The 12836-nt window shown below is 51.5% G+C and overlaps 1 protein-coding gene across 1 annotated transcript in view; it reads right to left on the bottom strand.

Moving 5' to 3' along the window:
- Positions 1-12836, bottom strand: part of LOC140409629 (uncharacterized) — a 135042-nt gene that overhangs the window by 102240 nt on the left and 19966 nt on the right. The window lies entirely within an intron of this gene.

Consider the following 12836-nt stretch of genomic DNA (forward strand, 5'->3'; position numbering starts at 1 on the left):
ATAAACAGCAGAGCTTAGCTTCATCACCGTGAGTGAGAGATAGAGTCAAGTTACTGCACAGAGGGCAAAGAGACTGGAATCATTCATTCATGCTCAGAGGTGAGTCAACATTGCAAATCAGGTGTTGGGATGTAGTGAAAGGTACATATTGAGAGCTGAATCAGCGAGATAACTCTGCCACTTTATAAATCATTGGTGCAACCCACACTTTGAATACTGTAACAGTTCTGGTTGCTACAATACAAATAGCAGCTGTTGAAAGGATACAGAAGGGAACAATTAGAATGATTGAGGGGGTGGAGAGATTGGATCATTGGGAGCAATTTTGTAAACTGGAGATGTTCCCACCAGGAAACAGATGGTTGGGAGGTGATATGATTAGAATTCTAAAAGGGACTAAATGACAAACCATGTCATCTATTCCCTTTTAGATGATGTGACAAACGACTGTATCCACCTTTCATAGAACAACAGAATCGGATGCCTTTGATGGGGCAGGATTTCATGGCAGGAGTGGGACCGGAAAATGTAGCGAGGCGCTCAATAGTCCATTGACTGGCAGGATTGGAAAGTCTCACCGGCGGGAAGGACTGTAAAATGCCGCCCAGTATCTTTGTGAGTGAACGGTCAATCCAAGGGACAGAAGACAATGGAAGCAGTTAGTAATGGTTCGTAAATAATGCAATTTAAATCACATCCTTTCCAAAAATAACATTTTGGAATATATGAAACAATTTGAGACATGACGTGTGGTAGGTCCAGCATGCTTGGGCGAAACAGTTCTCCGTCACTGGGGTGTTATTCTTGCATCATGTCTGGGTTTGTTGGAGACTAAGTGATAAGAGTTGATTTCTATGATTAGACACCAACTCCATTTAAGGACACCATGGTGATACAGTGGTTAGCACTGCTGCCTCACAGCACCAGTTCAATTCCGGCCTTGCGTGACTGCCTGTGTGGAGTTTGTACGTTCTCCTTTGTCTGTGTGGGTTTCCTCCGGGTGCTCCGGTTTCGTCCCACAGCCTAAAGAAGTTCAGGTTAGGTGGATTGGCCATGCTAAATTGTCCCTTAGTATTCAGAGATGTGTAAGTTAGGTGGGGTTATAGGGTTACGGGGATAGGGCGGGGGAGTGGGCCTAGGTTGGGTGCTCCTTCAGAGGGTCGGTGCAGATTCAATGGGCAGAATGGCCTCCTTCTGCACTGTAGGAATTCTATTAACATTGGACCATGTTACTACCAGGGTGGTATATGGAACTCGATGGACTGAGATCTTTCTTTTGTCTAGTTGCCCCTATATTCCAATAACATCGCAGTAGACCAGAACCAATAACTGGCACCATGTTCATGTAGAAAGGGATAATGTTGGACAGTTGCTGAATTGTAACAAGAGGTGTGGATGCTAGATATCTGATATAAAAATAAAAAATGCTGGAAATGCTCAGCAAGATAGGCAGCATCTGTGGGGAGAGAAAAACAAATTAGTGGTTCGGGTTGACGACCTTTCGTCAGGACTGAATTATGCAGAACCCGGAATTAAAATGCATGCCTATTGTCAAACTTGGAAAATAGCAGAGGCTACAGCTACACCCAGCGATACCGCAAAGGTCTTGCAGGACTCGCAAGGTTCAGCAAGTCCGGCAGGGTTCACAGTTTTCTTATCTGTGGGACTGCAGAGGGAGACATACCAGTGAAATACTAGGTTCAAGAATGATGGAACGTGACACTGGTGGATCCCTCTTTCTTCAAATCAAATCACTGCTCTTCCTTAGCCAGAATTAGTGTCTTATAAGTAGCAATGGGAACAATTTATGAAGATAATCTATCCCTGAGCCCGACAGCGTCAACAACTTTGATTTTCACGTTTTTTTAAATTGTGAAATTGTTACACCTGCTGACATTCACAACAGCTTTTATGATGCTACTTAATCAATCAGGAAAATCTGGATCATCCTATTAGGTGGACCGTCTTTACAAAGGTAATTGGAAAGTGAAAATGGCACACTAAAATGCTGCGGTGCCCAATTAATGCCAGTGGAGGGACTTGGCAAACGATGCACCTTATTTTTTGCAATGTGAAAGTAGGTTTATGTTAGTGACAGAATAAGGCCCCTTCTTATTTTTGAACACCGATGTCAGCATCAAGCAGTGCCAGGTCAGGTGTTACCGCAGGTTTGAGGCTGAGGAAACATTACTTGCGAATAGAAAGCAAAATACTGTGCATGTTGTAAATATAAAGTAAAGATGCGGTAAATACTCAGCTGGTCAGGTAGCAACTGTAGAGAAGCAAAGAACTTACATTTATATAGCGCCTTTCATGCATTCAGGCTATCCCAAAATGCTTTAGAGCCAATGAAGCACTTTTGAAACATAGTTATTCTTGTAATGCAGGGAAATGTGACAGTGCACAGAGCAAAGGGCCACAAACAGTATCAGGTTTAGCAATATAAAAACAGAAAATGCTGGATAAACTCAGCAGATCTGGCAGTATCTGCAGAGAGAAACAGACTTAAAGTTTCAGATCCAAATGACCTATCACCTTTAGTGATACTGGCCAAGAGATAAATATTGGCCAGAAGAGGAAAGTGGGGTTAACAATACAGGTCTGAGACAAAAGGAACAGCGTAATACACTAAGTAAATTAAAATAACATTGTTTTGTAATGCTGCCACGTAACTTGCAGAGCCAAGAGAACAAGCAGAGGAGTGGAAGGAATCTTTCAAAAAGATGGCACTGGCAATATAGACTGAATGGCCTCCTTCTGTGTTGTTTCGTTCCCGCTAACCAATTTCACTTAATGAAAACAGTCTACTGGAAAAAGCAGGATCCACGGAGCCCTTCAAAATGGAGCTGCCCCACAGTTAAAACTATGTTTGAAATAACAATAATCCCAATGACAGGAGAATTTATCTGTGGGACGTGACCTGGCTTAAGGAGCTAATCTTCATCATCCAGTCCAGGGTCATTCCCAGCCATGCTGCACTGAGGCAGGTTGAAGGAAAACCCTTTTGAGTCAGTTTATTAACTTCTTTAACCACAGCCTCAAAAGCAGGCCATCCCTCGCCACCTCATCTGACCAGCAGCCAGGTTCTTGCAGAGGGTTCCAGATTTTACCCCGACATGGGGGGTGGGTGGTGAGGATTAGTTTATGACCACCTGGCTTAGGTTGGGCACGAGTGAATTGACATTTCAATCGCTGAATCTCCATTGTCAATATCCTGAGGGTCATTAATAACCAAAAACTGGACCAGACTAACCATATAAATACTGTGGCTGCAAGACCTCTACAGCAAATAACTCAACCTCTCCACTCCCCAAAACCTGTCCACCATCTACAAAGCACAAGTCAGGGGCGTGATGGAATACTATCTACTTTGGCTGGATGAGTGCAGCTCCAACAAGTAACTATCGTAAAGTCACAGATGTCTATAGCACAGAAAAGGCCCTTCGGTCCACCGCATCCCCGCCGGTCAAAACAACCACCTAACTATTCTAATCACATTTCCCAGCACCTGGCTTATAGCCTTGTATGCCTTTGCATTACAAGTGCACATCTAAATACTTAAAAAATATATATATTTTTATTCTCCATTTTCACATTTTCTCCCAAATTTGCACCCAACAATAAACAATAAGCAGTAACGAATATAATGTCAAGCCCCAAATCAATAACAACGATCCCATCCTCCCACCAACCCCCCAAACATTAGCCCGCATGTTAACATAAACAAATGACAAGAGGGAATCAGGAATCACCCATAGTCACCATTAATACATACAGTCCCCCTCCCCTCAACCATCCCAGCCCCCAACCCCCCTAATGTTCGATGTGATCCAATTCTCAAAAGTGCATAATGAATAACGCCCATGAATTGTAGAATCCCTCCATCCTTCCCCTCAGTTCAAACTTAACCTTCTCAAGAGTCAAGAATTCCAACAGGTCCCCCCCGCCACGCCAGGATACAGGGTGGAGAGGTTGCTCTAAGTTCCATCAGGATCCGCCTTCGGGCGATCAACGAAGCGAAGGCTACACCATCTGCATCCGCACCTGTTTCCAACCTCGGCTGGTCCGACACCCCTAATATGGCCACCCGGGAGGCCCAGGTCCAGTTTCACGTGCACCACTTCAGAGATTACCCAAAAAACCTCCTTCCAGTAATCCTCTAGCTTTGGACAGGACCAAAACATATGAACGTGATTTGCGGGGGCCCCCCCCGCAACGTTCACACATATCTTCTACCCCCTCAAACAGCCGGCTCATCCTCGCCCTTGTGAGGTGTGCTCCATATACCACCTTCAGCTGTATCAGCCCCAACCTCGTGCACGAGGTGGAGGCGTTCACTCTCCGGAGCACCGCACAACAGAATCCCTCCTCCATACCCTCTCCCAACTCTTCTTCCCACTTTGCTTTGATCCCTTCCAGTGGTTCCTTCTCCTCTTCCAAAATAGCCCCGTAAACCGCCGACACTACCCCCTTCTCCAGTCCCCCTGTCGTCAGCACCTCCTCCAGCAAAGCTCTGTATCTCCTTCCTGGCAAAATCTCGAACCTGCATGTATCTAAACATTTCCCCCTGCTCCAGCCCATAATTCGTTCCCAGCTCCTTCAATCCTGCCAACCGACCCCCAAGAAACAAATCTTTTAGTGTCTTAATCCCCTTCTCCTCCCATTTCCGAAAATTTCCATCCCACTTTCCTGGCTCAGATCTGTGGTTCCCCCGAATCGGCATTTCCCATGACTTTGCCCCAACCCGAAGTGTTGGCGAAACTGCCTCCAAATTCTCAATGAAGCAATTATTACCGGACTCCCTGAGCATTTCCCCGGGGCTATCGGGAGCTGCAGTGTTGCTAGCTCCTTCAATTCTAACCCCCTGCACAAACTCTCTTCCATTCTGACCCACTGGGAATCAACCCCTCTGACCCTTCTCTGCACCTTCTCCACATTCGCCACCCAGTAATAATACATCAGGTTCGGAAGGCCCAAACCCCCTGCCTGCCTTCCCCTCTGTAGCAACACCTTTCTAACTCTGGCCACCTTCCCTCCCCATATGAACGAGGTAATCCTTTCCTCAATCTCTCTGAAAAATGCCTTTGCAGAAAAGTCGGCAGGCATTGGAAAATAAACAGAAATTGCGGCAGCACGTTAATTTTAACCGCCTGTACCCGACCCGCCAGTGACAGAAGGAGACCATCCCACCTTGCCAGATCATCTTTCACTCTCCCTACCGAACTAGAAATGTTGTACCTACGGAGCCCCCCGAGCCCCCCTCCCCCAACTCCCGGGCAACCTGTACCCCCAGGTATCTAAAATGAGTCCCTGCCCTACGGAATGGCAGCCCCCCCACCCCCGGCCGAGACACCACATAATACTCACTCTTGTTGAGATTTCATTTGTACCCCGAGAAAGACGCAAACACCCGAAGCAGCTCCAATATTCCCCCTATTGACACATTCAGTTCCGACACGTATAACAACAAGTCATCGGCATATATGGACACCCTATGCTCTATCCCCCCCTCCCCTCACTATTCCTTTCCATACCCCCGAATGTCATAATGTGATGGCCAACGGCTCAATCGCGAATGCAAAGAGCAGAGGGGACATTGGACATCCCTGCCTAGCCCCACGGTGGAGAGGAAAGTATCCTGAGCTGATGTTATTTGTGCGGACACTTGCCCTCCGCTCCTTATATAGTAGCTTTACCCAGTCCACAAATCTGGGTCCAATCACAAACCGCTCCAGACCTGCCATCAAGTATCCCCATTCTACCCGGTCGAACGCCTTCTCAGCGTCCAGTGTCACAACCATCTCTGTTTCCTTCCCCTCCACCGGTACCATAACCATGTTCAAAACTCTCCTCATGTCCGAAAAGAGCTGCCTCCCTCTCATGAACCCCGTCTGATCTTCACCTATCCCCTTCGGGAGGCACTCCTGCAGCCTACCTGCCAGTACCTTCGCCAATACGTTTGCGTCCACGTTTAAAAGTGATATGGGCCTATACGACCCACACTGTTGGATCCTTATCTTTTTTAAGCAACAGTGAAATCGATGCCTGCCCCAACGTTTGTGGTAACACCCCCTTCCCTATCGGCTCCTCAAACATCCCCACCATCCGGGGTGCCAGCTTCTCCTTGAATCTTTTTATAATATTCCACCGGAAAGCCATCTGGCCCTGCCACTTTCCCTGACTGCATTCTCCTAATCGCATCTTTTATCTCCTGCTCCACTATCACTCCTTAGTGTAGCCCTGTCCCCCTCCCCTAACCTCGGGTACTCCAGCCCGTCTAGAAAGCACATCTAAATACTTAAATGTTATGAGCGTCTCTGCCTGCACCACCTTTTCAGGCAGGGGGTTCCAGACTCCTCCCACTCTCTGGGTGAAAAAGTTTTCTCTCAACCTCCTGCCTCTTACCATAAATCCAAGCCCCCTGGTCAATGACCCCGCCACCAAAGGGGAAAGGTTTCTTCCTGTCTACTCTATCAATGCCCCTCATAATTTTATACATCTCACTCGTGTCCCCCATTCAGTCTCCTCTGTTCCAAATAAATTAACCCCAGTCTATCCAATCTCTCTTCATAACTCAAACTCTCCAGCCCAGGCACCATCCTGATAAATCTCCTTTGCACCCCTCCCATTGTTATCCCTCCTATAGTGTGGATTCCAGAATTGCACACAATACTCTAGCTATGGCCAAACAAACATTTTATACAGTTTCAGCATAACCTCCCTACTCTTAAACTCTATGCCCCGGCTGATAAAGACAAGTTTACCATATACCTGCTCAACCACTGTGTCCCCCTGCCCTGCTACTTTAAGGGATGGGTGTACATGCACACCAAGGTCCCGCTGATCCCTGGAGCTTCCCAGGGTCCTGTCGTTCATCATGTATTCTTTTCCAGTGTTTGTTCTGCCCAAGTGCATCACCTCACACTTATCCAGATTGAATTCCATTTGCCACTGATCAGCCCATCCGACCAGCCCGTCTATATCCTTCTGTAATCCAAGGCTATCCTCCTCACTATTTACCATCCCACCAATTTTCGTATCATTTGCGAACTTACTAATCAACTCGCATACATTCATATCTAAATCATTTATGTAAACCACAAATGGCAAGGCCCGAGCACTGATCACTGTGGGACCCCACTGGACACAGGCTTCCAGTCAGAAAACCCCCCTTGACCATCACCCTCTGCTTCCTGCCAGTCAGCCAATTCTGGATCTAATTTGCCAAATTTCCTTGGGTCCTCTAGGCTCGTACCTTCGCTATGGGTGGCACAGTAGCACAGTGGTTAGCACTGTTTCTTCACAGCGCCAGAGACCCGGGTTCGATTCCCAGCTTGTGTCATAGTCTGTGCGGTGTCTAACCGTGTCTGCGTGGGTTTCCTCCGGGTGATCCGCTTTCCTCCCACAGTTCAAAGATGTGCAGATTAGGTGGATTGGCCATGATAAATTGCCCTTCGTGTCCAAAAAGGTTAGGTTGGGTTACTGGGTTACGGGGATGGGGTGGAGATGTGTGCTTAAGTGGGGTGTTCTTTCCAAGGGACGATGTAGATGCGATGGGCCGAATGGCCTCCTTCTGCACTGTAAATTCTATGAAATTTCTATGATATTTCACCTCCCAAACCTGCCACCTCTCCCATCCACTTGATTTTAAAATTCTGATGTTCATGTAGAAATCCCGCCATGACCTCACCACTTCTTACCTGAAAACAATAGTGTGAGCACCACTGATCCTGTGAGTGTGAGAACCCCGTGCACCACTGATCCGGTGAGTGTGAGAAAGCCATGTATCCACTGATCCTGTGAATGTGAGAACCCTGTGCATCCACTGATCCTGTGAGTGTGAGAACCCCCTGCATCCACTGATCCTGTGAGTGTGAGAACCCCGTGAACCACTGATCCTGTGAGTGTGAGAACCCCGTGTATCCACTGATCCTGTGAGTGTGAGAACCTCGTGCATCCACTGATCCTGTGAGTGTGAGAACCCTGTGCATCCACTGATCCTGTGAGTGAAGGCAACCCGCTTGTTCACTGAAAGAAGTGGGAGCACCCAGTGTGTTAGCACCCAGCGTGTTCACTGACCCAGGAGTGTGAGCACCCCAGGTGTTCACTGACCCAGGAGTGTGAGCACCCCGCGTGTTCACTGACACAGGAGTGTGAGCACCAAGCACGTTAACTGACACAGGTGTGAGCATCCAGCACATTCACTGACCCAGGAGTGTGAGCACCCAGCGTGTTCACTGACACAGGACTGTGAGCACCCCGCGTGTTCACTGACACAGGACTGTGAGCACCCCGCGTGTTCACTGACACAGGACTGTGAGCACCCAGCGTGTTCACTGACGCAGGAATGTGAGCACCCCGCTTGTTCACTGACACAGAAGTGTGAGCACCCAGCGTGTTCACTGACCCAGGACTGTGAGCACCCAGCATGTTCACTGACCCAGGAATGTGAGCACACCGCGTGTTCACACTGACACAGGAGTGTGAGCACCCAGCGTGTTCACTGACCCAGGAATGTGAGCACCCCACATGTTCACTGACACAGGAGTGTGAGCACCCAGCATGTTCACTGACCCAGGAGTGTGAGCACCCCGCGTGTTCACTGACACAGGAGTGTGAGCACCCAGCGTGTTCACTGACCAAGGAATGTGAACACCCCACGTGTTCACTGACGCAGGACTGTGAGCACCCGTGTGTTCACTGACCCAGGACTGTGAGCACCCCGCGTGTTCACTGACCCAGGACTGTGAGCACCCACGTGTTCACTGACCCAGGAATGTGAGCACCCCGCGTGTTCACTGACCCAGGAATGTGAGCACCCCGCGTGTTCACTGACCCAGGAATGTGAGCACCCGTGTGTTCACTGACACATGAGTGTGAGCACCCGTGTGTTCACTGACCCAGGAATGTGAGCACCCCTGTGTTCATTGACGCAGGAGTGTGAGCACCCCACGTGTTCACTGACCCAGGATTGTGAGCACCCAGCATGTTCACTGACCCAGGAGTGTGAGCACCCCGCGTGTTCACTGACCCAGGAGTGTGAGCACCCGCGTGTTCACTGACCCAGGACTGTGAGCACCCCGCGTGTTCACTGACCCAGGACTGAGCACCCAGCATGTTCACTGACCCAGGAATGTGAGCACCCCGCGTGTTCACTGACCCAGGACTGTGAACACCCCGTGTGTTCACTGACCCAGGAATGTGAGCACCCCGCGTGTTCACTGACCCAGGAATGTGAGCACCCCGCGTGTTCACTGACACAGGAGTGTGAGCACCCCGCGTGTTCACATGTCACAGGAGTGTGAGCACCCCGCGTGTTCACTGACACAGGAATGTGAGCACCCCGCATGTTCACTGACACAGGAGTGTGAGCACCCTGCGTGTTCACTGACCCAGGAATGTGAGCACCCCGCGTGTTCACTGACACAGGAGTGTGAGCACCCCGCGTGTTCACTGACACAGGAATGTGAGCACCCAGCATGTTCACTGACACAGGAGTGTGAGCACCCCGTGTATTCACTGACACAGGAGTGTGAGCACCCAGCGCGTTTACTGACCCAGGAGTGTGAGCACCCAGCGTGTTCACTGACACAGGAGTGTGAGCACCCAGCGCGTTCACTGACCGAGGAGTGTGAACACCCCGCGAGTTCACTGACACAGGAGTGTGAGCACACAGCGTGTTCACTGACACAGGAATGTGAGCACCCCGCGTGTTCACTGACACAGGAGTGTGAGCACCCCGCGTGTTCAATGACCCAGGAGTGTGAGCACCCCGCGTGTTCACTGACCCAGGAATGTGAGCACCCCGTGTGTTCACTGACCCAGGAGTGTGAGCACCCCGCGTGTTCACTGACCCAGGAATGTGAGCACCCAGTGTGTTCACTGACCCAGGAGTGTGAGCACCCCGCGTGTTCACTGACCCAGGAGTGTGAGCACCCCGCGTGTTCACTGACACAGGACTGAGCACCCCGCGTGTTCACTGACCCAGGAATGTGAGCACCCAGCACGTTCACTGACACAGGAGTGTGAGCACCCGTGTGTTCACTGACCCAGGAATGTGAGCACCCCGTGTGTTCACTGACACAGGAGTGTGAGCACCCCGTGTGTTCACTGACACAGGACTGTGAGCACCCCGCGTGTTCACTGGCACAGGACTGTGAGCACCCCGCGTGTTCACTGACACAGGAATGTGAGCACCCGTGTGTTCACTGACCCAGGAGTGTGAGCACCCCGCGTGTTCACTGACACAGGAGTGTGAGCACCCCACGTGTTCACTGACCCAGGAGTGTGAGCACCCAGCACGTTCACTGACACAGGAGTGTGAGCACCCCGCGTGTTCACTGACCCAGGAGTGTGAGCACCCCGCGTGTTCATTGACCCAGGAGTGTGAGCACCCGCGTGTTCACTGACACAGGAGTGTGAGCACCCAGCACGTTCACTGACACAGGAATGTGAGCACCCCGCGTGTTCACTGACACAGGAGTGTGAGCACTCTGCGTGTTCACTGACACAGGAATGTGAGCACCCAGCGTGTTCACTGACACAGGAGTGTGAGCACTCTGCGTGTTCACTGACACAGGTATGTGAGCACCCAGCGTGTTCACTGACCCAGGATGGTGAGCACACCACATGTTCTTTGATCGTGGGAGTGTGAGCACCCCGAGTGTGCACTGAACCCGGGAGTGTGAGCACCCCACATGTTCACTGAACCCGGGAGTGTGAGCACCCCACGTGTTCACTGAACCCGGGAGTGTGAGCACCCCGTGTGTTGACTGAACCCGGGAGAGTGAGCCAAGTGTGATCACTGAACCCGGGGGAGTGAGCCCTGTGTGTTCACTGAACCTGGGTGTGCAAGTCCCGTGTGTTCACTGAACCTGGGAGTGTGAGCCCCGTGTGTTGACTGAACCCGGGAGTGTGAGTACCCGTGTGTTCACTGAACCTGGGAGTGTGAGCACCCGTGTGTTCACTGAACCCGGGAGAGTGAGCCCTGTGTGTTCACTGAACCTGGGTGTGCAAGTCCCGTGTGTTCACTGAACCCGGGAGTGTGAGCACCCGCGTGTTCACTGAACCCGGGAGTGTGCGCCCCATGTGTTCACTGAACCTGGGTGTGCAAGTCCCGTGTGTTCACTGAACCCGGGAGAGTGAGCCCTGTGTGTTCACTGAACCCGGGTGTGCGAGTCCCGCGTGTTCACTGAACCTGGGAGTGCGAGCCCCGTGTGTTCACTGAACCCGGGAGTGCGAGTCCCGTGTGTTCAATGAACCCGGGTGTGCGAGCCCCGCGTGCTCACTGAACCCGGGAGTGTGAGCCCCGTGTGTTCACTGAACCCGGGTGTGCGAGCCCCGTGTGTTCACTGATCCCGGGAGTGTGAGTCCCATCTATTCACTGAACCCAGGTGTGCGAGCCCCGTGTGTTCACTGAACCTGGGAGTGTGAGCCCCGTGTGTTCACTGAACCCGGGAGAGTGAGCCCCGTGTGTTCACTGAACCCGGGAGTGTGAGTACCCGCGTGTTCACTGAACCCGGGAGTGTGAGCCCCGTGTGCTCACTGAACCCGGGAGTGCGAGCCCCTTGTGTTCACTGAACCCGGGAGAGTGACCCCCGTGTGTTCACTGAACCCGAGAGTGCGAGCCCCGTGTGTTCACTGAACCCGGGAGAGTGACCCTCGTGTGTTCATTGAACCCGGGAGTGCGAGCCCCGTGTGTTCACTTAACCCGGGAGAGTGACCCCAGTGTGTTCACTGAACCCGGGAGAGTGACCCCCGTGTGTTCACTGAACCCGGGAGTGTGAGTCCCGTGTGTTCACTGAACCCGGGAGTGTGAGTCCCGTGTGTTCACTGATCCCGGGAGTGTGAGCACCCGTGTGTTCACGTAACCCGGGACTGTGAGCACCCGTGTGTTCACTGAACCCATGAGTGTGTGGACCCATGTGTTCACTGAACCCGGGACTGTGAGCACCCGTGTATTCACTGAATCCGGGAGTGTGAGTCCCGTGTGTTCACTGAAGCCCGGAGTGTGAGTACCCGTGTGTTCACTGAACGAGGGTGTGAGAGCCCCGTGTGTTCACTGAACCCAGGAGTGTGAGCACCCGTGTGTTCACTGAACCCGGGAGTGTGAGCACCCGTGTGTTCACTGAACCCGGGAGTGCAGTCCCGTGTGTTCACTGAATCCGGGAGTGTGAGCACCCGTGTGTTCACTGAATCCGGGAGTGTGAGTCCCGTGTGTGCACTGAACCCGGGAGTGTGAGCACCTGTGTGTTCATTGAACCCGGGAGTGTGAGTACCCGTGTGTTCACTGAACCCGGGAGTGTGAGCTCCCGTGTGTTCACTGAACCCGGGTGTGTGAGTCCCGTGTGTTCACTGAACCCGGGAGTGTGAGTATCCGTGTGTTCACTGAACCCGGGAGTGTGAGTACCCGTGTGTTCACTGAACCCGGGAGTGTGAGCACCTGTGTGTTCATTGAACCCGGGAGTGTGAGTACCCGTGTGTTCACTGAACAGTTGGTAGGATTTTGCAAGCCCAGGCCAAATGGTGGGGGTGAATGTAATGCGACATGAATCCAAGGTCCCGGTTGAGACCGGATTCATGTGTGCGGAACCATTGGCCAGAGGTTTCTGAATGCCCTAACTGCTGAAGTGTTCCCCGGCTGGAAGGGAACATTCCTGCCTGGTGATTGTCACGCGATGTCCGTTCACAGTTGTCGCAGCGTCTGCATGGTCTCGCCAATGTACCACGCTTCGGGACATCCTTTCCTGCAGCGTATGAGGTAGACAACGTTGGCTGAGTCGCAACAATGGATGAACGGACATCGCGTGACAATCGCCAGGCAGGAATGTTCCCTT

This window comes from Scyliorhinus torazame, chromosome 1 (genome assembly GCF_047496885.1).
Source record: "Scyliorhinus torazame isolate Kashiwa2021f chromosome 1, sScyTor2.1, whole genome shotgun sequence".
Classification (NCBI taxonomy): domain Eukaryota; kingdom Metazoa; phylum Chordata; class Chondrichthyes; order Carcharhiniformes; family Scyliorhinidae; genus Scyliorhinus; species Scyliorhinus torazame.